The sequence below is a fragment of the Anarrhichthys ocellatus genome, unplaced genomic scaffold (assembly GCF_004355925.1).
Source record: "Anarrhichthys ocellatus isolate YVR2014 unplaced genomic scaffold, GSC_Weel_1.0 scaffold77, whole genome shotgun sequence".
NCBI lineage: Eukaryota > Metazoa > Chordata > Actinopteri > Perciformes > Anarhichadidae > Anarrhichthys > Anarrhichthys ocellatus.
Genome location: NW_022280107.1, coordinates 1,263,468 through 1,287,600, shown reverse-complemented (window position 1 = coordinate 1,287,600; position 24,133 = coordinate 1,263,468).

Below are 24,133 nucleotides of genomic sequence, written 5' to 3'. Positions count from 1 at the left end.
ATTTAAGGAGTTATCACGTTTGCCAGCAATTACCTTTGAACCTAGTGGTCTATTATCCTTAATGAACTACTTGATAAAAGCAGTCACTGTGAAGCGCTAACTGGTAATTATGATGAAGGCCTGAGTGAACTGAGCGACGTCTAATTGAGCTGATTGTGGCTATTGAAATAACTAAACAGGAGAATAATTGCACTAAACAAGCCTTTGCTCCACCTGTGTGAAGCTACTTTCAATTGTGAAAGATAAAGATAAAATCACTTCTGCTGTTGCATTAAGAAAACACTCACATACTGTATATTGATCGTGATGTAATCATCACATTATAATGACAGTCTGCATGTGTACACCCCGTATTTATGTCGATGAATAAGGACTTTTATAACGGCATTTGAGGACAGCAACTGTGAGATCAGCCTCTGCAAATATAGTCACAGACTGCAAGTGTGATGCACTTGGAGTAGATGTTTTTTATCCCGTCTATTGGTAAATGTTTATGCTTAACTTCAGCAGAGTGTGTAATGCTTCATTTACAAGTGCTTGTAGTGTGAGTATTACCCTTGAATGTTAAGTACAAAAATACACCCAATACACAATGACAAAGTAAAGCAAGTCACTGGATGCAGTGTCTCTGCTCACAGGCCTTATGTGGGGGAAAAGATCCAAAAGACATCTTTGAATCCATCAATAAACGATTTGACTCACTCGAACAGAACTTTTGTAACACTTATGAATTCCCAGCTAACCCTGACAGAGAGAAATGTTTACAGCAGGGGATCGATCCTCTGACCGTGAATCTGGACAACTGCCGAACAGATATTAAGGAGAGCGGAAAACAAAGTTCAAACAAAGATCAATGACCTGGAAGGAAGGTGATGAAACATCGAGGCGGTGGCGGTACAGCGCCGGCCAACAGCGGCAGAGAGTTATGGTGGTAGTTTGGGAAGTTCCTGCAGTGAGTCCGAGAAGACATAAACTATGTGCATCAATCTACTCTCACATGGAACTTCTGTCAGTGACTCTAGAAGCCGAGATGTTTACGAGATCTTGAGATGTCTGATGAACATTGATTTATAACCTCTTCTTAGTTTATGTTGCTAAAAATACTTTATTTGGAAGTTGACTGAGCTATTTTGTCTGACAGACTGTACATGAGAAACGTGGTACGATTTCAGAGTGAATCAATATTTGAGTCAGTGGTGAGTGAGCTGGAGATCGGCTGAGTTTAACAAAAGCATAGCTACAAATTCTAACCGAAGAAAGAGATTATACTAAGACCTCATATGCGTCAGGACCGGCTTTTTTTTTTTTTGTCAAGAGAAAGCTGCAGCTTGGATGTGGTCACCGTAGCTTTACAGACACTATGGATAAGCTCTTTAAAAGGCAGGAAACCAGAGAGAAACCATGCAAAAGCTGTCATGTCAGCACATTGCACAGCGTGTAGCTCCACTTACAGCTTCTGCTTCAAACACAATCACAACCACCGCTACATTCATTATTTATATGCCTCTATGTGGTAGGAAAAAAGTCCACTTTGCATTTCCACAAGTCTTAAGAACAATAGTTGGTAACACTGACTCAGACGTCTTGTTTGAGCGCTGGACAGATAATGATGGCACAGCAGGGTCACTGATGAGACCCAGTGTGAGTGCAAACCAACGATTTCACCTTTTGTGACTTTTCTTCCAGTTATGTCTTCAAAACTGTGTTGTATTCTGAGACACCAGGCTGTGAAAATGTAAACCTGTGAAGGCAACCTGTGCACAGTGCGTCTTATTTTGGTTTGAAGATGAACCATTTTTGTATAGCCCAAAATCACAAATTACAAATTAGCCTCAGAGGGCTTTACAATCTGTACACATACGACATCCTCTGTCCCGGAACCCTCACATCGGAACAGGAAAAACTCCCCAAAAAAACCCTTTAACGGGGAGAGAAGAGGGAGAGACCTGTGGGAGAGCAACAGAGGAGGGATCCCTCTCCCAGGATGGACAGAAGTGCAACAGATGTCATGTGTACAGAACTAAGAAGAGAGCTAGCATCCACGTACGCGTGGCTTCTACAAATGAAAACAAACAGCAACCTTTTGCTGAGATTGTGATGGATCATGAGTGATAAATCTCATACATAAGGTATTTTTGTTAACTTTTAGTATCTGCATGTATTTGATAACCTGAATGAACTGAAACTAACGCAGTGTCTGGCAGTCTGTCTGAGGTATACTGTTGTATAGCCTGAAGCTTTGTTTATACAGTACGCAAGCCCCGAGCATGAGCGGAGGCGTTTATACTCTGTGCGCCGCCTTATTCTCCCAAACACCAGAGGGCGAACAAATACAATGAACTGTGAAGAATGAAAAAGACAACGAGTCGGTGTAACCGTCCAACAGCCATAAACCAACCTCCACAACGATGAGGAGGGATTGTAATTATCTGTAAACTCATATCTCACATTCATGGACTACTTTACTGCCTTTATAGAAGCCCTGTAAAGAACAAAGTCACGTATTAAATGTATTATAATGAAACAAAGGTTGACTATCCAGTAAACAATTTGATTTGGCTGCAAAATATTTACTCAAATAAAGATGTTTAAGACTTCCTGTTTCTAAAGCATCTAAAAATGAGTTGGCCTTCTTTGTATAATCCAGAGACATGTAAGTAGAGCTTTTATCAGTGAACTACTTCTGACACATTTTGTGACACGCGCCAAGTTACAAAATTTGTGGAGCCTACGCGCCGGCCGTGATTACGTCACTTTCTGGCTTGTGCACCTCGTGCCTGCTTCACTGTGGCGAGTATAAACTAAGCTTAAAGCTCCTGTTAGAGCATTTCACTGAAAGGAAACATAATAAAATATCTGAGTGAATTGGAGTTCTCCCTGGTAAACAGTGTATATGTCGAGGGCTTTTACTGTGAAAGGTAAGAGTGGAAGAAGTTGATCTGGTCTGCACTTCAAAGGAGTTAAGTTTGCCATCTTGGTTAGGACTTACTGATCCTCCGTGTTGTTGTACAGTATATGTATATTTGAAATACGTCCGTTTCCGCTCAACATGATTGGTCGATGCCTAAATTTGCAGCGCGAAAGCTCAGAGAAATCGACCTCGCTCTGAGAAAAATGTATGAAGCTTTTTTGTTCACCTTCTGTGTGAAAGTACTCATGACAAAAACAATCGTTAGAAAAAATTGCAAATTAATCGCATGAAGAAAAAAAAAAAGAAATGTTCCCGGCGTGTAATAAATCCCCCAGACCTAAAAAATAAAATGATTTTCACAAGTAGCGCCTGTGTCGTGACCGAGGACCTGGTTGTTTCATTTCAGAGGAGCAGACAAGTGTCCTCCAAGTGTCCCTTTCCTCACACTCATCACAAGACAAATTATACCAGTCAGACCACATTCAGCCTCTGTGGCTTGACTTTAACATAACACAAAATCAAATAATTTGGATTTAATGGGCTGAAATAAAGCAATCCCTCAAAGGTTACAGGGAGATTTTCTTCCCCTGAAATGGCTTGTGGCAATTTCCTGTCTGCAGATTGCAGGGCAGAGAAGGCTGCCCAGAGCTCGATAAAAGGTTTATCTTCAACTGGACCATTTCTGGACCATCCGGCTTTATGCGTTTATGTCTTCACTCATTCAGTTTTCGCCTGAAAATCTATCTGTATGTGCCACTTGAATTTAATCCAGCAGACTGATGTTTTTGTCATCGGGTTGTGGGTTTTCGTGACGTAAGCATCAGGGCAACTCTTGACTGTTTTAACAGCACATGTTGAGGCTGCACGCTCTGACGTATAGTTGTGACAGCGCCTAAAAACACCATCAGTCAAAGGAAAGTGGAGCGAATTTGTCTCTGACCAAAGGCCTTAAAAGTGGCTCAGTGTTGTGAAGAGGCTGGGCTTCACCAGTCTGGTCTGAATGCATAAGCCTCGGCCTTCCTCCAGGGGCCTCCCATCACCTTATAAATCAAACGAATGTCTGTTTTATACTGCAGTGATTGGTCATTTCTGCTGCAGGTCTTCAATCCTCCGTCCTCCAATATTACTTTCCTCTCCACCTAATAATTCATAACTTCCATCAATCCTCCAGGCCGATAATCTTACGCTCTCCGTCGATTGGGAGGATACAGCCGCTGAATCATAATCACGGAGCAAGTTGCTCCGAGTTGTGCACAAAGTTGAAGTTGTTGTGCGTGAGTGTGACTAATGATAAAGGTGAAGCGAACAAAGCCTCTCTGGAAAAGTGGCAGTGATGGGTATTAGTCCGGCGCTCGGAGGTTGGCAGCAGTCGGGGGATCGGATGGGATGTCTCCTTTAATCAAAGGACTCTTCACGCGCCTTTCACTGGATGCCAGATCAATTTCACACTTTACTTAGAGGGAATTTCTCAGCCGATTTCCTAACAATGAAAAAAAACGACTGAATCCACATGTTCAATACAGGATTGAAATAGGATTTTGACACAGCAAATGACAAATGTAAGTGATGGGAAAAATATCTTACCAGCTCTTTAAATATTGTTGAGTAACAAAAGGCAGTTCAAATACAAATATTACTGGCGCAATTTCCAGACGGGTTGATGTCAAGGACTGAGCGTATGCAGGCGGATGTGTTTGGATAAATGTTATGAATCTGCGGGCTGGACCATTAATCTTTCCCTGATCCACCTGACCGGGTTATACTCAATGAGTCCTCCAAATGAAGAGATGTGAGCGGCCGGGTAAAAAGTGACCTTCACAGGTCACACTGCACACCGGTGTCTTCTCTCCTTTTCTTTTCTCCCTCCAGAATAAAAGAACACACACACAGAGAGCTCAGGCATACTGGATGAAAGCTCCATGTGTAGTTACATTACATGCTGTGAATCACTGTGTGCAAACAGCGGAGAGCCTTCACCCATGTCATCATGCATCCTCAAATAACAGGCCATACGCCAAAGGAATTGAATGCATCACAGTTGGCTAATAAACAGTCTTGTAGAGAGTCTCCAGGGGTGCTGGGGATCATAAAAAGACACCACATTGGGCCCCACCACCAGAGGCCAACCCCCCCCCCCTGCACAACTGCTGTAACCACACCTCCAGAACCCAGGTGAAAAAAATCAGTCACCCTTTCTCTTCACACTTCTGCCTCTTCACTCGCAATTCACTGTGGAAGTACAGTTCACGTCTGGTCTGTGGGCTGGATGGTTCAGTCCACCGCTATGGGTGTTTACATTTTGCCAAAACAAAAAAAGAAACCGGTTTGGTAAGTGGCTCCTGTCAGTCACAGGGTCTTGTCTACACCATGCTGTAATCGCAGCCTCTCACACGGTATTATGCAGTTTCTCATCTACAGTTTGCGGGTGCATTCTCTCCGGAGGGCTCTTTTCTAGAGCATGGTAAATTGGTTTCACAAACCTTTGATTAGACAATCCCCCCTACTTCCATTATGTTTTCTGTCCATGAGTGATCGCCCGCATGCTGAGATGAAAGACCAGTCCGGGAACCGAGGCGATGAGGCGAACGGGACGCGATAATGAAATGAAATGAGGCGTGAACATCGTCTGTCGCTGTTATCACTTAAGAACATGGAGAAAGGGTAAAGGGACCTGAGAGATCTGGGCTCTGCCTAATTCTTTACCACCTTAATGGGCCCTCTGCTATCTACTGATGCTGGAAGGTTCATCTATATGCTGCATACATTTCAGCACATTTTGATTCAGAGTCTCTGGAGAGAGAGAAAAAGGGGAAAAACAATTTGTCTAGCCTCAGCCCTGTGTGTATGCAAAGCATCAGCATAGTTGCTGAAGCACATTTTTGACAAATTGGCACCATTAAAATTATGCCGAATTGGCTATTAGCAGTTCCTGTTTAAAATGAACCCATGAATGTGCAGATAACCATCACTGGATTATTCTGATACTGAAGAAAACCTAAAAATGTGATGATTCTCAGGCAAGTTCTGATATTTTTATTTAATGGATTTTGATTCTTGACGGACATCGGACACAATGATAACCCTGGAAAATGGAATTCACTTATAACAAATATGTGTAACGTGTATGTGTGCTATGTGTGAGTAATGAGTACCAGAAGTTTAGTAATTTCCAACAAAGTGCAGCAATTAGGTGCTAAGGGTTTTGAAGTGCCGTAATTACCAAATTACAATAACTAGCTTCCCGTTGTCTCCAGTACACCTGCACCTCAGTCCTGAGCAACAAAAGACAAGGTGTGAGTTTGAGCAGCATGCACGCTTATTTACGATGACGTTGGCTGTAAAAGGGTCTATTGAAATGAATTATTTCAGAGTTTATCCACCAAAAAAAAAAGTTTGTAGAAACTGGCCAGCAGCTAACCGCTAAAAAAAAAAAGAGTCTTGAGTCAGGATTTTGCCCTTACGAGAATTCTACAAGAGTAGAAGTTAATGAAACAGTCCAACTGTAAAGACTGTATAGTCCTTGACTCTAGTGTGGAAAGGACCCCTGAGTTCCCAGCAGCCTTACAGCTTTAATGGGAAGTCAGTTCTGGCTTTGAATCATAGTGAATGTAACAAGTTGTGATTTCGAAGCATGAGGCCCATCGCATATAGAAGGTACAGGGGAGCCCTGGGACCGGCACCAAGCAAGAGAGCTTGTACGGAGAGAACAAGGACAAACATAATCTCTGCTCTGAAGTTTTTCATTTCTTACTGTCTTTTTGAGGAGCTTATACTTGAAGTCAGATTTATCTTTAGGGTATCAACATTTGAGCATATCTAAACATAACAAAAACATGCTCATTTGAATGTTGAAATATGAAACTGAAATAAACTTTGTATCTAATCCCAACTCCCTCTTCCTGTTTCACAGTTTTAGTGTGTAAATTTGTGAACACGTCGCGAAGATGTTTGCTCTCGTGGGATGCGACACAAATCTTGTGTTCTGCATATAAATATTGTAATACAGATCACAGCAGGTGGTCGGCATCAGCATTGCAGATTGAGATGGGAGAATATGAGCGGCTACAACTGAAGTTGAAGTCGTAACCCTTTTTGATTTGAATGAAATCTAACAATTTATCTAAACTCTATTTATGATCCATTACATTCTCTGCTTCCCCCTTCAGGTCTTATTTCTTATTGTTGGTGGCGGACTCCGCCATTCCCGCCCTGGATTCAAATTGCCCACCGACACAGGAAGGATTCAAAGGAAATGCAGCATCCTCCTTTTAAACCTTTAGCCAGATGTATTTTTTAGGTGTACCAGGTTTTATACATTGATGCTTGTTCTCTTCATATACTGTTTGTGGTTTTGTATTCTTGTGGACTATCGTGGATGGTAGTATATTCCTAATGCAGGTCTGATGATCTGCTTGACTCTACATGTGATCCAAGCAGTGATTTATGGTGGCACCTTCTAATTTGAATATTAGCACATTGAAAACGGTATTACTATCCACGTATCCGTAAGTATTGTAATCTAGTCCTTGAATAATTCCTTGTGATAATCAGCGATGCATAGATCCTGGGGTGATTTATTATCAGCTAAAATGATAACTGGAGTTGACGAAGCATGAATGCATTAGAGGGAGAGGCTGCTGCTTTAATCCACCGCAAAAACACATACTGGAGGAAAGAAAAGAGGAAAGAGAAAAGCTGAATAAATTAATAATAATAGTTATTAACTCCGTCTGTACTCCTGCATTGCTATCTGTAGAATCTACCTGGCTCATCTCAAGTGGCTCTATTTATGTTTAATGTTATAACCTGTTTCTTGTGCTCTCATTGGCTGTAGTTCCCCGACAGACTCCACAACACGTCCTGATATTTAGCCTGCTAGATATCTGGGGTGCATCGAAACAGCTGATGAATAGCGTTCGGCTTTGCTGCGTCACCTGGACCTGGACCTGGACCCCGCCTCAGCTCCACTGACGATTCACCGCTTTGCCCGTTTTTAGAGTTAGGCTGTGTCGTCACTGCCAAGATGGCGACAGCCGGAGCCGCCCCCCCTTTGAGCTTCACAACAGCTCTTCAGAAATGTGTGACGCCACGGAGACTAGTTCCATATTCATACACGTCTATGGTCCGGACATGTTTCCATGAATCTAAAGGACCATTCGACTGGCAGCATCAGTCAGAGGTCACCTAATGTGCAGGATTGAATATGTGCAGCTCTGCTACCGATATGCCACTTGGGGTTATCAAGTGGGTACCTCTTGTCACAAATGTGTCCCTGAATTAGGTCACTGTGAACTCCACTGCATTAAGCAACGGGGTAAGACAGCAATTAGAGCCCCGTTGGATTCCCGGCTCTTTTCAGTCGCAGCATGTGTGCTAATAGTAAAAGCTAACCAGTCGCTGTGCAAACATCCTCTGCAGCGTGCCCCAATGAAATACTTGAATCTGACTGTCTGGCAGGTGTCAGGATATTATCCAAACACAATCTCACACTGCAGACCATGTTGCACCTCTGATATGAAGCGGGTGATGGTCTGGCAGAGCGGGGTTATATGAGATTGGATGGTGTCACAGAGCTATATCTTCTTCAATTTCGGACCCGCCACTTTTCCCTCAAAGGGTCAGCGCTCTCAAGGTGATTTTAAATTGGTCAACACTGTCTCGCTCACTGCCGATGCATTTATTAACTTAGACCGCTTTGGTCTGCTGAATTAATAATAACTATTCATTATTAAGAAATAGACCAACAGCAGATGAGACGGCCTGCAGGAGTTTGTAGTTTTTATTCAAGGTGTGCTTTCCTCCGATGCACCGTTCAGATATTTGAGTTGTGCAGAGGCTTTTTCAATTTTTGGGGAAATTGGTTTTCTACGTGTTGAACTCTACATGTCAGCTCCACATGGATTTTCCTCACCTCGAGCGATTCTATAAAAATAATGAATACATTTTTATCCATATTCTTGTAGCCGATGGACTTCTTCATCCACTTTATTTTCCCCATGTCAAATGACATTGTGACACACCCTCACTTACATATAATATGGCTGCAGCTGTAGAGGAGGTGGTGCTTTCTTTAGTGTGTTCAGGTGTCCTGTGAGTATTTTAGGGTTAAAGTGATCAAGAAACACTTGGAGGTGAGGACAGCGTGTTGATGGAAGGAACGTGGAGGGAACGTTCTTCAGAGGAGGCTGTGTGGAACAAATCTGAACCCTACTGACCGAACCTTCACCCCTGTGTCATGCACCTGCTCTCTGGACATCAGCTCAGGGTCAATGGCCCAATAGGTAACTGACTGGATAAGGAACAGAGAATTTTTTGGTGATGGACTTGCATATTTAGAGCCTTTCTAGTCAAATACACATTCCTACACCGATGGCAGAGGCTGCCATACAAAGGTACAACCGATTTGGTGTTCAGTGTCTTACCCAAGGACACTGAGACATGCGGACCGGAGAAGCAGAGGATCGAACGGCCAATCTTCCGCTTAGTGGGCGACCCAGTCTACCTTCTGAGCCACAGTGGATGGCTGCTGGATGAGAATTGCTTGTGAAAAACTGCTCTTCCTCAGGTATCATAGAAAAAAAATAGTTCCCTGTTTGAGCCATATTGATAACGCGGCAAGTTTTAGCTATAAGTGTTCTTGACAGTGTTCTCCAGGTGGTTCAATAACTTCAGCTCGGGTCACAAATGAGACATTGATTTATTGAAGAGGCTTTTTATTTTATTGTTATAGCTTTCAATTGTTGTTGGCACATTAGGATGTGAGGTGGGTCACTTCTTTCTTTTAAATGTAATCGTTATTGACTGTGGAAAGGTGAAGGGGTCATGGATTCTAACCAAGTTAAGGGAGAACAGTTCCACGGAGGTTTTAGTAATATTTGTTTTTGATAATCCCAATTAAAGCGATAGTGGGTATTTTGAAGTGGGGTTGTATGAGGTACTTCACCATAGTCAGTGTACTATCTAAACATACCAGTGTATTTAAAACACCTAAAAACAATCATATCAGTTTAAGTGTGTGCCATATTTACGATATTTTACGACGGGAACCAAACTGAAAGTCAAACTTATCTATACTGTTTTTGTCAATGGAGTTGGTGACTTTGAAGAGAGCATCATTCAGTTTTACTGTCTGTTCAGTTTCCCTTCAGAAAGGGCTGTCTGACTGCAAGGAAAGGCGGTGAAAACATTCTAAATATAGCGCACACTTCAACTGATATCGGTTATTTTTAGGTGTCTAAAATACCTTTTGCTCCTGCCCCCGTCCACACAAGTACATTGATTTGCTCCCGTGCTGGTTCTCCATCTACTTTAGTAATACACCGACTATGGAGAAGTACCAAATACAACCCCACTTCAAAACACCAGAACTATCCCTTTAATCTTTTTCCATTAACATTGATTTGAAGTGGCAGAGCAGTGGGACATGGTGGTGAAATAACCCCGCTGTGGGTCGCAAGAGAATGCCTTTTACTAAATATATATTTATCATTGTCATGCATAGAGCTGAGTGTATAATACCTGAAAACAGCATCCTGTCCTGGTTGATAATGTAAGTGCCATTTTACTTCATGAGCACACAATACTGGTACATTTGCATTCAGACTACCTCATATTTAATATTGCAGCTGCCACAGTGGCAAAAGGAGTCCCCATTTGGAGGAAGATGGGCCGAGTTAAACAGTCACTATGACAGAGTGAATTGGGACAGCCGTACATTTCTTTGATGAACATGTAATCGGAAAAGGGACGGTTCAAAATGAAGTAAAAATGAGATGCGGCAGGAAAAGGGGCCTTATCGTTGGGAGCAGACGCGGTGATTACGGTGTGGGATGCAAGTCTTATGAAGGCCGGTGAAGGATGGAGGGGAGCAGTGCAGCTCAGTGTAAGTCAGGACCGACTCCGCTCTAATCTAACAGAGCTGCATCGGTCGCAGCAGGATCTGAAAGTCTTAAGAAGAGCAAACACTTGATTGTTTCACTGTCAATTTAACACCTTTTCTAAATTAAGATGCATCCAACTGTTGCTTTGTGTGAATCATGTTAACAACTGAGCAGAACTGACTCAGTCCACTAAACGCCGGTTCTTAGCTCAGTGTGCCGCTTTTCTGATTCTAAAACAAGACAAAGGGAGTCGAGCATTCCACCTCGTTCTCTGGCAAACAGTGCCAGTGACAAATGGTGCTTTAAGCATGATGATTAAAGCCAATGTCCCTTTGTCATATTCACCGTAGCTAAATGACGTATGTGATCAATCCTTTGCAATTGCTCCTCAACAGATGATGCTCAAGAATGCACTTGAAGTATTAAAGCTGGTTTTGGAATCCCCTTGTTGTAGAAAATAGGGCAATTCATCTTGACGCATACTAAATTGGCCTTTTTTCTCCGTTACGTGGTGCATCGAAAAAGCAATACAATTGATTAATTGTGTAATTACAGCCACTTTTATCTGGCTGCAGCGACTCATGCATGTTAAGGGTTCTAGAGCAGGGGATGCTTCGTAAATGGAAGGCCCCAACCTTTTAAGACATAATAATAATGTTTTAGTACCCTCTATAAAGATTTTTATTTTAAGTTTTTAACACAGACTGGAAGAGTGGAGCTCTACATATTGTATGAAGGTGGAGACTTGTCATAAGTGACAACTGAAATCATAAAAAATGACATACTGGAGCTTTATTTATTATAAATTCATAATATTTAATTGTATATCACCTTTCATACATGAAATGCAGCACAAAGTGCTCTACAATGAAGGAAGATGGACATAGAATGAACATAAACAAAAATAAGAAATAGTTTTGATAGATTTCCTTCCAAATAACAATAATAACAATTAAGTAAAAAATATTTAACTCCTTAAAAAGGATTTAAAATGCTGAGTGGTAGACAATTCTAAGACATACATGTAATGTGAGAAAAGAACGAAAAGAGGAAATCAGCTCCCATGTTTTCAGCGTGCATGTTATCATCCGCACATGCATGAAATCAAGTAAAACACAACATTTTAAAAATAATTGCAGCAGAGAAAATAAGATGGAAATGACAAAACATCTCAATAAAATAAGATTAACATAACATTAGCTCAAAATAAGATGAATAGAATGCATGCGTTTGCCATCACACATCACAAGACTTTCAAAGGCAAAAGCATGTTCATACATATCTCATCACAACTCCTGCTGCATCATCACAAACAAGCAGCTTTGAGGCGACGCGTAGCCGTTGCAATTGAGGTCGTAATGGACTCACAACAAGCCAACAAGCACATCTTTCTCGTTGGACATGTCAATTGCAGGAGCTCCTCGAGTGGCAATATCGTGCTACGCTCTGCTGAGCCCGGGCTGGTTTGTACAGTTGCTCCCCCTCCACGTTCAATCACTCGCTCGGTGGAGAGAATTGACACTCGTCCCACGCCCAAACATAATGGATGCTATCAGACCTGGTCATCAATCGGTCATACGGCATCAAAATAATAAATACAAGAGCAGGAAATAAGCAGCAGGTTATAGAGACATGGTACCAAAACTGTTTTCTAGTTTGTGAAAAGGTGTTTAAAATAAAATGAAAAATCATACAATTCTCAAAACGACACTCAGTTAAATTATTATGGACATTGTTTTTCAATAAAGTGCATCGTCCCACCGGCCATTTAGCAGATATTTAAATATGAATACAATGAAATTGCCTCTTTTTTATTATAGGGATGCATTGTCAAAGACGCGGGGTCTTGTTTTAATCGGTGACACAAAGACTAAAACGGTGACACAGTACAAAAAAACATGCCTGAAATGATGTGGTGCAGTCAAAACTCCTAAAATAATCAACACAATTATCACATCATGGGGCCTACAAAGAAAAACACATTACCAACAAAATAAATCTCCAGCAGAATGAAAAGTACAAACAGAAAACTCAACACATTGCATCTACTTACAAGTTTGTACAGGAAGTAGTTGTAAACATATCAGAATATAAAATCGATCAAATATTATATGCGTCCGGTCCAGATTGTTATATTTTCAAGATAGAAAGTAGATATTGTACAGGTATTCCCTATCTTTGTCATTTTATATCAGGATCCACACATCACACCTTCTGTGTGATCCTTAATTCAGTCTTTTAAAGTGTTGTATAACAAATTCAACTTTGTTCCCTCGGTGAGTGCGACCTGGATATTTGTGTTGCCACACTACAAGAAACCCCTTCTTTCATTGAGCGGAGTGCCGACTTGATGTTCTTGTATCTGTTTGGAAGCTCCCCGAGAACAACATTGAACCCTAAATTTGATCCCGCCGGCCTGGACGACAGCAGTGTGTGACTGTGTTAAATGAAACTATGATCTTTCCCTAAACCTAACCAAGTAGTTTTGTTTCAATTCACAACGTTAGCCACATGTTTAAAACCCGTTTCACTGCAGCAGGTATTCTTGTGTGAGTCATTACACAGCTTATCCATTATTAGTTATTAGGACGAGTTGCAAGGAGGGTACAGCAAACTTAGAATTTCTTTAAAGTTATTTTTCACGCTTTCAATGATTAAAGGGCATCGCGAAACAGCCCGGATGATTGATGCTGAAAGCCTTTACTGAATCTGGATGAACTCCATTGAGAGTTTGTCTGTTCTCTGAAGTTTGCCGGTTGTAAAGGTCAACAGCTCCTGTGCTGCTTTAGCGGTCTGGTTCCGCTATCTGAGGGCCATTTCTTTACATAATGGACAGCTACAGGACACTCACTGCACCGCCACTTGGACTTTGATAAACCGGATGATGGATAGCGGTGTCAGTCAGACATGAGTGAGCCCCCAAGATGCACCCCTGCACTCTTTTACAGTGAGGCCAGGCACTGACATCAGCAGCTATAAGCCGCACTGTGCACTATCCCTCCCGGCATTCATGTCACAATACCTCACGTCAGCGTCTTTACTTATGCATGTATCGTCCAAGTGACATTATGCTTCAAATCTTGCTGTAGATGAAACAGAATATGGACGGAAATATGTTTTAATTCAAAACAGAGATGAGATGTTTAAGATGTGTATGTTGGGAAATCACCGTCTTCACTGCAACAGACCAACAGCCCTGCAGATTAAAATGAATGTGCCAAATGCTTTGGAGAGAAGCAGAGCTGCACTCCTCTACTGAAGTGCAAGGCATCTAGTAAAGTATGTGCTGCTCAACAGATTCACCTTTTTGTTATCGGAACATGACAGTAAAAAAGTAATTTCGGTCCACGTTTTGTCATTTTTGTGGCTCTGGGTGCCATCATTTTCCAATTCAGCTTCACTTTTTTTGTATAACCCGTTCCTAGAGCTGGAAAAGCGGAGGCATGCTTGCATCTACCAAGCAAAAAACTGACACGTTCATTTTTGCTGGCTGATACTAGCACCACTTTTAGTTTTTGCCCAACAAGCAACTGAAGAATAGCAATGTCAGTCAAATCCATCTATCACGTCCGATAGATGGACGTCTGCCCAACACTTGTCCGGAAAGAGATGGCTCGACAACAACTGGCCAGATGGATGAACGTTGTTGTGGATGTTCATGGTCTCCAGCCGGTAAACCTTCTCACAGGAAAGATCTAATTCTGTCAAGAAACATCCTCAGCTCCTCAGAGGATGAACCCTTTTCATTACTCTGGTGCTGTTCTCCATAATCTCTAATCTCTCTGTTAACACCACCTTCAGAACAAACTCTACGTTTGCACTCAACTGACTTGATTTCTGCTCCTTTGTACATTTCTCTGCTGCTGATACTTCTGTAGCTGTACACAACAACATCAGAGGAAGCTGTTCTTCTTCTTAAACCCGTTTGCAGCGAGAGCTCACTGAAATTCATGAACTGATCACGAGCTCTTCACTGCACATCTGTTTGATGGGAGCATGTGTTGAAATGACGTGCCGCAGCACTGAAACAATTTAGGTTTAGGCAACAAACTACTTGGTTAAAATAAGTAGCGTTGAGCATAAGTACGTTTGTTATGCAACTTCATTTACGTAGTCTACGTGATTTAAAACAAGTCAAAGTTGACTTTTGGTTTCACACTGGTGACAAGTAAAGGTCTCGTGTTTGAGCCATCTGTCAACCCCGAACTCTTTGATCAAAACATATTTGTGTTTAACTCGGGAATTTGTGTGTCCACCATGACAAAGGATCCTAATTGACAAACCAACACGGTCTCACGGTGGTTCCTGAAATAGTCACAAACTTAATGCTAGTTTTTTTTCACAGGCCAGATGAGTTTTCATTTCTCACGTGCAAGTTATGTAAATAAAAACATGTGCACGTTCAGCCATTTAAAACAGTAGGTGTAAACTCATGCATCTGAAGCTTTCAGTACATTTGATCCTTTACAGGTCCAACTCCTTCAGCCAATCGTGCTTTTCCGTTAAAGCTAACAACATATAGAATATTGAAATAGAGAGGTTAACTGTAGAAGCCTTTTGGAGTCAGTTTGGGCATAAACACATTTGAATCCTTACTGATATTGAACAGTAATAATGGAAGCAAACACAAGGACTGTGGGTAGAAAGGGAAAAAACGAGTGGATGAATGAGTAAACAAATGAATAGAAATGAATAAGGGGAGGAAGAAATTTCAATAAATCATCATGCTGCAATAATATGATTCTCCTAATAATCTGCTCAGCAGTTTCAGTGTTGTGTGTGTGTGAGTGTTTGTGTCTGCAATAGTGTGTATGGTCCTATTAATGTGTGTGTGTGTGTGTGTGTGTATGTTAATGTCTCTGAATGTTGTCTGCTGGAGGTTATTGATGCAGTGGCTCAACAACAGCTCAAGAGATTTAAGGCATTTTGAATACTTCTCATTAAATTGTTCAAATGGTTGTGTTTGTAATGCTAAGTTTAGTTATTTTTTCTGTTATTCTAATGTAAATTCCTTGGCCATAGTTGGGGCTGCCAGTGTTATTATTGCTGGTACTAACCTGCTAACCTGCAGCTAACTTGTCCTAAGTTATGTGTGCAGAAGTGATGTTTGTGAGCTGTTTTCAGTACTTGTGTTTACGTTTTACTTACTTCACATACTTATTTTAAGCCCAACCACCATGTTTTTTTATAAACCTAACTATGAACACTGAGTTATGCGGCGTAAAATGCATTTGAAAGGCAGAATATGCCTTAGCATGACACGCAGAATGTCCTTAACATGTTGTGCTATTCATCTGCCTCGCCATGAGATCAAGCTGCTTTGGCTGTGTTGCTTCATGTTGCTTGTACTGAATAGTGCCTCGTGTTGATGTATTACTGTAATAATAAGTAGAAAACTAGCCAGCTGCCTAACACTTGCACATATTTGTGATATACAGTATATGTATACATTTATTTCTTGTGACATTTGCTTCAATATGTCTACATCATTCAGATAACAAATGCACGTCAGATATTGTATCAGCATTACTGAATCATTGTGCAACTCCACAATATTCATGTGTCCCTTTCAGTAGTTTGGGGGGGCGAGATAATTACTGTTGTCAATCATGAAACATGATTTAATGAGCTCTCCGAGCCCCACATAACCCTCGCATACTAGAAATATTGACCCTGAATTTAATGACTGTTCATTTATATACTGTATATATGTATATGATTTGATGTCATCTTTACATAAACGGGAGTTACCCCAGGCAACATTTTTCATGCACTGGAGATTTTGGTCTTTTTTGCTTCAATAACATGTCACACTTATTTAAATACTTTGTCTATTTGTGTCTGTAGATTTCTCCTAAATTCACCAAAAGTTAGAATTACACATTTAAACACATTTCACGAAGTTTCATGGTGATATCTATGAGTTCATGTTTTGACCCTATTCACCTGTAGAGTCTTCTTAATGTGAGTGATGAAGTGGTGAAGTTTCATGGTGATATCATGAGTTCATGTGTTCACCTGTAGAGTCTTCTTAATGTGAGTGATGAAGTGGTGAAGTTTCATGGTGATATCTATGAGTTCATGTGTTCATCTGTAGAGTCTCTAAATGTCTGTAATGTAACTAAACGTCTCTTTAAAGGACGTTTCCTCTAAATAAGTTTGTTCTCAGACTCCGATGATAAATCTCCACTTCAGCAGCTCTTACATTCACCAAACTTCACACTTTCATTCCTCTCTGTGTGCTGAAGGTTAACACAGAGGGGTTTGTTTACACAGCATTCAGAGACTCATTTATACTACATTTTATTCAGAAAAAACATGGCGAAAATGTTTTTTTTATGGCTGTTAATAGTATTTTTGGATTTATGGAGTGATACAAAGAGATATCAAAAACCCCCTCTGTAAAAAACCTTTGACTCTAATATGTCCATAAAATTAAACTTTATCAACTTTATCAAATGTTCAGCATTTCTGTTTTAGAAATTCATGCCAATTAGCACATATTTAATAAGACAATGCCTCAGTTGCAAATTTATACACATACATTCAGAAAACTTTAAAAAAAAAATGACAGATATGTTGAGAATCTTTCTAGTTTGTATTGTTTGCTGGCTGAATTTGTGTTCATGTAAACAAAACAGACTGCCTTCCACAATGACCCAATTATCCTTCATCACAACTCAAATGTACATTTTCTGATCTGCCGTCTCTCATTAAGGTCATGAAACATTCAGGAAACTAAAACTACCTTGTTAAGGACAGCCGTTAGCTCATGCTCATGTTATCATCTCCTCTCACCACCGACTGAGTGAACCACAGCCCCGGCTATAATCCTGCAATCTTTAAAAGTGAAAGCACAGTTCCTATCTTGGCAGTCAGTCTGTTTCATCTGACAAATTGTCACTTACAAAAATCTCATTTCCTCTCTTCCGCCTTACTTCCTTGTTTACTCGGAAATACTGACATTTTGAGGGAAACGGCTTAAAGATGGGAACGCCTGGCTGCTAATCATTAAGATATGTCAAATAATACAGCAAAGAGAATTTATTTTCAAGGGATCAGCTAAATGAGGCAGCAGGAAGGAAACAAACATTGCCAATTGTGGAAACTAGGGCAGAACTTATTGAGCCTCAGAACTTGAGCTCTGATAAAAAGGTTTCCAAATGGCTTGGTTTGCTGTGTTTCTGTCTGTGAAATTAACTGGAGATGATAGTGTCATCCAATTACCCAAGAAGTTTGCAAGCGGAGCATCCCTGCATATTATTTGGATTAATTGGACTCAAAATAAACACCAGTGGCTGTTTGGGTGCAACCTCTGTGCTGACCAATATGGGATGTTAGCTCAACAGTGTCCGCAGAGGGAAACGGCTTCCGTAATTAATTTACTGCAGCTTCAAAAGGAGTTGTGAAAAGAGCCTTCTGGAGCTGCGGATCAGTTTGCTTCTTTAGCTCTTCAAACCTCCGTGGGGCTATTTCACTGTGGTGTGTCTTTGCCAAGGAGCTGGGCACTGCTTTGAGTGGGGGCTGGCCCTTTGGAGGAAGATAATCATCCCCTCTGGTATGATACCAAACACAGCTGGAGTCAGTCATTGGATAATATTTGGTCCCTCTCCTCGTCTATTTGCTAGCTTGTCACCCACTGGCAAAGGCAGATGGTAAACCAGAATCTGGCAGCTTTTTAACCTCAGCAGACATTGTGTAAACGGTTAAATGACACGGCACATTAGGTTGGTGGAAGGGACGTGTAATTCATAACCAAGATCTTTAGGCAGCCAACCATAACCCTACATTACAATTAACCACCGTTTGTTTGCCTTCAATCCTTCCCTAACCTAAACCATACCATAGCTGCTATCTACCGACCGATATTTTGATGTTAGGTCCACTTCATCAGTCTACGGTGTGCACGGCCGGGTCACCAGGTTTGGGTGACTTAAAGCTACTACAAGGAACTTTCATTCTGTGTTGATTTTGGCGGCCCCTGTGGAGGAAAGTGGTAGTGTTTCCGAGCACCAGGGTCTGACAGTCTTATACGCTAAGTAGAAGTTGGAAAATAAGTATTTGTACTCTGTCGATGTTGTTACCTGCCGTGACAGGACGGTAACTTAGTGTCAGCAGAGAAATGTGACTGTAGAGTGGAAATATATGCTAGTGTGTTCTGTTGATTACAGAATTAAAATGAAACTATACGAGACACAAGCAAATGCAGAGATGAAACTATGTCCCAGCATACGCCTGTCTTTGTCTCTAGCTGCTACGCTAAAGACTTTGTTAATTATGCTATTCGCACCTCACATGGATTTTTTACAGCTGCAAGGCAGAACTTGCACTGTTCTGTGTGATGTTGTTCCCCTTTTCTGCTTTACGTACTAAATAATTGACAAAATTTCCACCCAGTGAAAGATTTTTTTCCCTTTGTGCTAGACTGTTGTCGAGAGGTGTTGTAATGTGTGTGTGTGCATGGTAGCATATCGTTCTTTAATTTTAAAATGTATATTAAAAAACACTAACCTTCTTCCCTGTAACTGAAACGGATTACAGTTAACCTTTTTTGTATCCATAATCATGTCACGCTGTTCCAAACCAGCGGGTCACCGATGTGGTTATTTTACATTAATTGGATGGCAGCTGATGCAACACCAGCGGACGCCATGTTGAGTGAGAGGCGGTCCACTTGAGTCCGAAGAGCACCAGACACTGGACTTCATTAACAAAAGTGAACACATTTATTTACAGTGGTAGTAAATATAGTACAAATATGTTGCTTGCCATTGCAAATGGTACAGTCTGTAGATGGTGCCATAAATAACGAGCCATGGATCTACCAGCCCTCTTCTTCAAAGTATGGCTTACATCTCTAATTGAAGCGTGTGATGTTCAGCAGGGTTGTGGGTTAAACATGCAGAGAGAGACGGCTTTCTCAGATGTATATTTACCCCGTCTCCGGCAGAATGATTCAACTAAGCATGAAAGCCATCTTTAATTATAATGTGTCGCTTTTAAGTAGCTGGGAATATGGTAAAAGCATGTAGAAATGCAGAAAATGGTATTCAAATCCTTTTATGTTCCTTGGGGATGACCCCCCACGCACTTTATTGTGTAAGAGTTGGAGCTCCAGTGTGATGATGAAATAAAAAAAGGATTGTCTTCTTTTGTGAACTTTAAGCTTCATCAGAATAAAGTGTCCATGTGGCGTCGGTTTCCGGCAGGAAAGCACCAGCATTCAACGAAAAAGTGCTCCAACTAGGCAACTTCCAATCCTGTCGACTGAAGCCGATGCAGAAGTCTCTTAAAACCTGCATTCTCTCTAGTGTCCACCAAGGGGCGACTCCTCTGGTTGTATAGAAGTCTATGAGAAAATGACTCTACTTCTCTCTTGATTTATTACCTCAGTAAACATTGTAAACATGAGTTTATGGTCTCAATCTCTAGTTTCAAGCCTTCTTCAATACAGCATGATGTTCATTTAGTACATTATGGTCCATTTAGAGTCAAACACACCATAAAGCAGGGGATGCTTTAGGGAAGGGGCTATACAGTGATTGACAGGTCTCTACCAGAGACGTATACGGTGTCTCTACGTCACTCCTCCTCATTCCAAATATGGTCACTTCTGTTCATTGCTTGCCAAAAAAAACAAAACATGGCGACGGACATAATCAAAGATGGCGACTGCAAAATCGCCAACCTCGAGGCTTCAAAACATCAGTCCACAAACCAATTGGTGACATCACGATGACTACGTCCACTTCTTATATACAGTCTATGGCTCCAAGTCTTTTATGTTTCTATTCCAAAAAGATCTCGAAAATGTGTCACAACTAACCACCGTTGTATTATAGACAAGCATTGCCCCTTTGATTTGTTATTTTCATTCTGTGCTACATTAGCTTTTTTTTGGACTTGGAGTAGCACTCTTATCAAAAATAATTTAAAAAAATCACATTCGTTTACACGGCCACTAAGTCTAGTATTAGTCAAGCAGGCATTATAATAAAATCTGGGATCATTTATATTCACAGGCAGTCTTTATTTGAGGATATAGAGTTAACCAAAGCATTTAGAGTCATCTTTTGGGGTTCTATGGATTAGTATTAAAATGCATTGCAATCTTGACAGGAGTTGTTGAAAGTATGGGCCTGCTGCTTGCACGACAACTGCAGGATAAAAATATAAAATGTCCAGAAACGAGAAAAACTTAATACATTTTTTTTGTAACAGCCAAAAAAAATAAAACAATAAATTGAGGATGAAAACAACTGTGGACCTTATTTTTGTAGAGCTCTCAAGTCTTTGAGCCACTGCAGGGAGAGGCAGCAACACTTTTGAGAGGTTGAAGAGAGAGGAGACGTGCTGTGCCGGGTTAAGACGAAGATGACAGTGAGCTGTTCAACCTCAAACACAGCTTTGGACTGAAAAGGTCACTTTGTGATTGTGGGGGGAACTCATTGAAACCAACAGGTGTTAAGAAACCCGAGCTGCCCGGCATTGAAAGTGACTGTTTGGAGACGAGTGATCATCAAAGCAGGAGGTGAGCTGACCTAACCACAGGGAGACACTCAGTGAATGAGTCCCACTGCATAAAGGTGCTAAGCAAACAACCGGTCTCACATATTGCAAAGTCACATTACCGCTGTCACACCAACTCAGATGAAGCTCATGCTTTGTCAAATATAATGCATACTGCAAACGTTAATAAGCAAAGTAACAACCATGAACTGTGTAGAGGAAGTGGATGTAGTTGTTGTGACGTCACCCATTGGTGTGAGGACTGATGTTTTGAAGCCTCGAGTTCGGCGTTTTGGACGTTCAGTTTTTGGTTTGTCTGCTCTGGGCTTCCGTAGAACATGGCGGACTCTGTGAAGAGGACCAGCTCCCTATGTAGATATGAAGGACTCATTCTAAGGTAACAAAAGCACAACAATTCTTTATTTCCGGTGATTATACAATAATTTAAAGGTATGACTATTATATTCCATGTAGATAAATCCTTCACACTGTCAATTTTGTATTCTTTAACAAAACGTTACATTGTTTGCCAGCTAGCTAGTTAAAAAGTCAGTCAGTTATTCTAAAGTCACTCATGATGACTCTGCAGAGAAGCTCTATTTCTCGCCCTTTGAGAAAAACTTGTTGGGCGAATTAATGGAGATATATGGTGACACAATAGAAGATAAAAAAACGGGTGGGAAGGAAAAGACTTTTCACAGCAAGGACAAAAGAGACTCACTGTTGGTCTAATCGTCCCGTTCAGCTCCAGAACAGTTTCCTTTATGGACCACTACCTTGAGAGAAATTCAGCAGTAGCAGCATCATATAAACCTCAACTCAGTTGATTTTGTCCCTTAACTTTCTTGGAGGGATTTTGCTCAAAAAGGCAGCCGTTCTCAAAGTTAAACCTCTGTGTAAATTTAAAGGTAATGCTGGATCACATTTTAAATTGGAGTTTGAAGTTGTGGTGCAACAGAATTAAATGTAATCTAACTTTAGAGTGAAAACTAAACTGATATTTAAAGAGAGGTTTAAATTTAATCTTTCTTAATTTCAAGCTCGTTTTTAAAGTTTGGTGCAAAGTGATTTAAAGTTAAACCATTATTTAATCTCTTTTTAAAGTAATTGTTGTTGGCGCAATACAGACTGAAAACTTAATCCGTTCAATGAAGATAGATCAACTCGAAAGGTCTATAAAATAACTATTGATAAGGCAAATAAAGGTTTGAGCCCCTCGACTACATCAACACATAACATGTTTGTAAATGAAGATAACAAAGACATGATTCTGTACACTGGTGGCGGTGAAAGAAAACCAGCAGGTGGAAAATTGAACCTCTCAGCAGAATGTCAATCTGAGGATCGAGGTGGTGATGAGGTGGGGGTGTAATCGCTGTGCTCCAGGTCTGAAAGTGAGGCATCACAACGATATTTATAGAGAAGGCACTCGACAACTGATTGGTTGGTGGGACAGAAGAAAAAGACGATTGGTTGGATATGTGAGGGATTTGTGAAGGAGAGAATCTCTAACATCACGGGGAGGTGTGTGACAGTGACAGAGTTGCTGTGAATGAAGATTGCTTACTGGTCTTTCTTTCTGAACGTTCACCAAAGAAGTCCTTTAAAAGCTCAAAAGAATTTTGCTGAATTTTTTTCTTTCACCAAAAACAAAATTTTTATTAAATGTGTTGCAAAAACAGATTTGCATGTAATTGTGTTTGTGTGATTATCCGTATTTACAAAATAAAACAATTAAAAATATATTTCAAACATAGCTTTCACTATTATATTACATATGTATAGGGCACAGAATTAGTTTGTACATAAGTATATAACGCAAATTTAAAAAAAGCTCCAAAACGTTGATGCCTAAGAGGGACCTGAATGTCAGACGTAACCAGACACACTCCTGACACTCTCCTGCAAAATCAATTAATGAGGTCATTTATAATTTAAAAGGATTGACCTGCACCGGCAGCTTTGCTACTTGTTAAAAGACTTATGTTGCTTAATGTGTCAGAGGCAGTCTATGTTAACTCAGTGGAAGTGGAGGGAAAAACCCACAATTACTTTATTCCAATCCGCCATGAGCAAATTCTGCTTTCATAAGCTGGGTGGCCACTGTTTTTGTGTCTCGTTCGCGGGACATCCGGGATAATCTGATGCAGTTCTTCAACTGGAATATGAAGATACAGGAGCACTGCTATTTAAGCAGGTGCCAGCCCATATAAAACCTCAAAAAAACAAGCAATAAAATCTTAAAATCAATGGTGTAATGGACAGGAAGCCAGTGGAGGGAGGCCAGAACTGGTGATATGTGATCCTGTTTTCTTTTCCCAGTGCGAAGAGGAGCAGCTGCATTTTGTACTAGCTGTAGACGACTGCTCTACACTCGCATGCAAATAATTACCGTAAAGTAATCAATAGGTAATAAAAGAATGAATAACTCTCACAAAACCTTCAGGAGAGAGTTAGGCCTTTAGCTTGGCTAAAAGTATTTAATGGTTCCGACAACTGAACTAATTATAACTAAAGATTAAATCTAAAAAATCACGCGACATTCTGAACAAAAGCCAAGAATACCAACAGAGGCATCTAATAAGTCACGGCGTCTAAACATAATGATCTGTTTTTAAAGGTGAATAGATGTCCATCATCAGCTAAACAATGAGAAGGAAGATAATGTTTCCTAAAAATGGACGGTCGTACTCTTCGCTTCTCAACTCCAACTACAGTCTCGCATCTCAAGTTGCTAATCGGACTGAGAACAATGAGCATCGATGTAAAAGGAAACCTTGGCCCAGATGTCTGCTGTCTTCAGCGGAACCCCGGAAATATTATCCACTGCCCA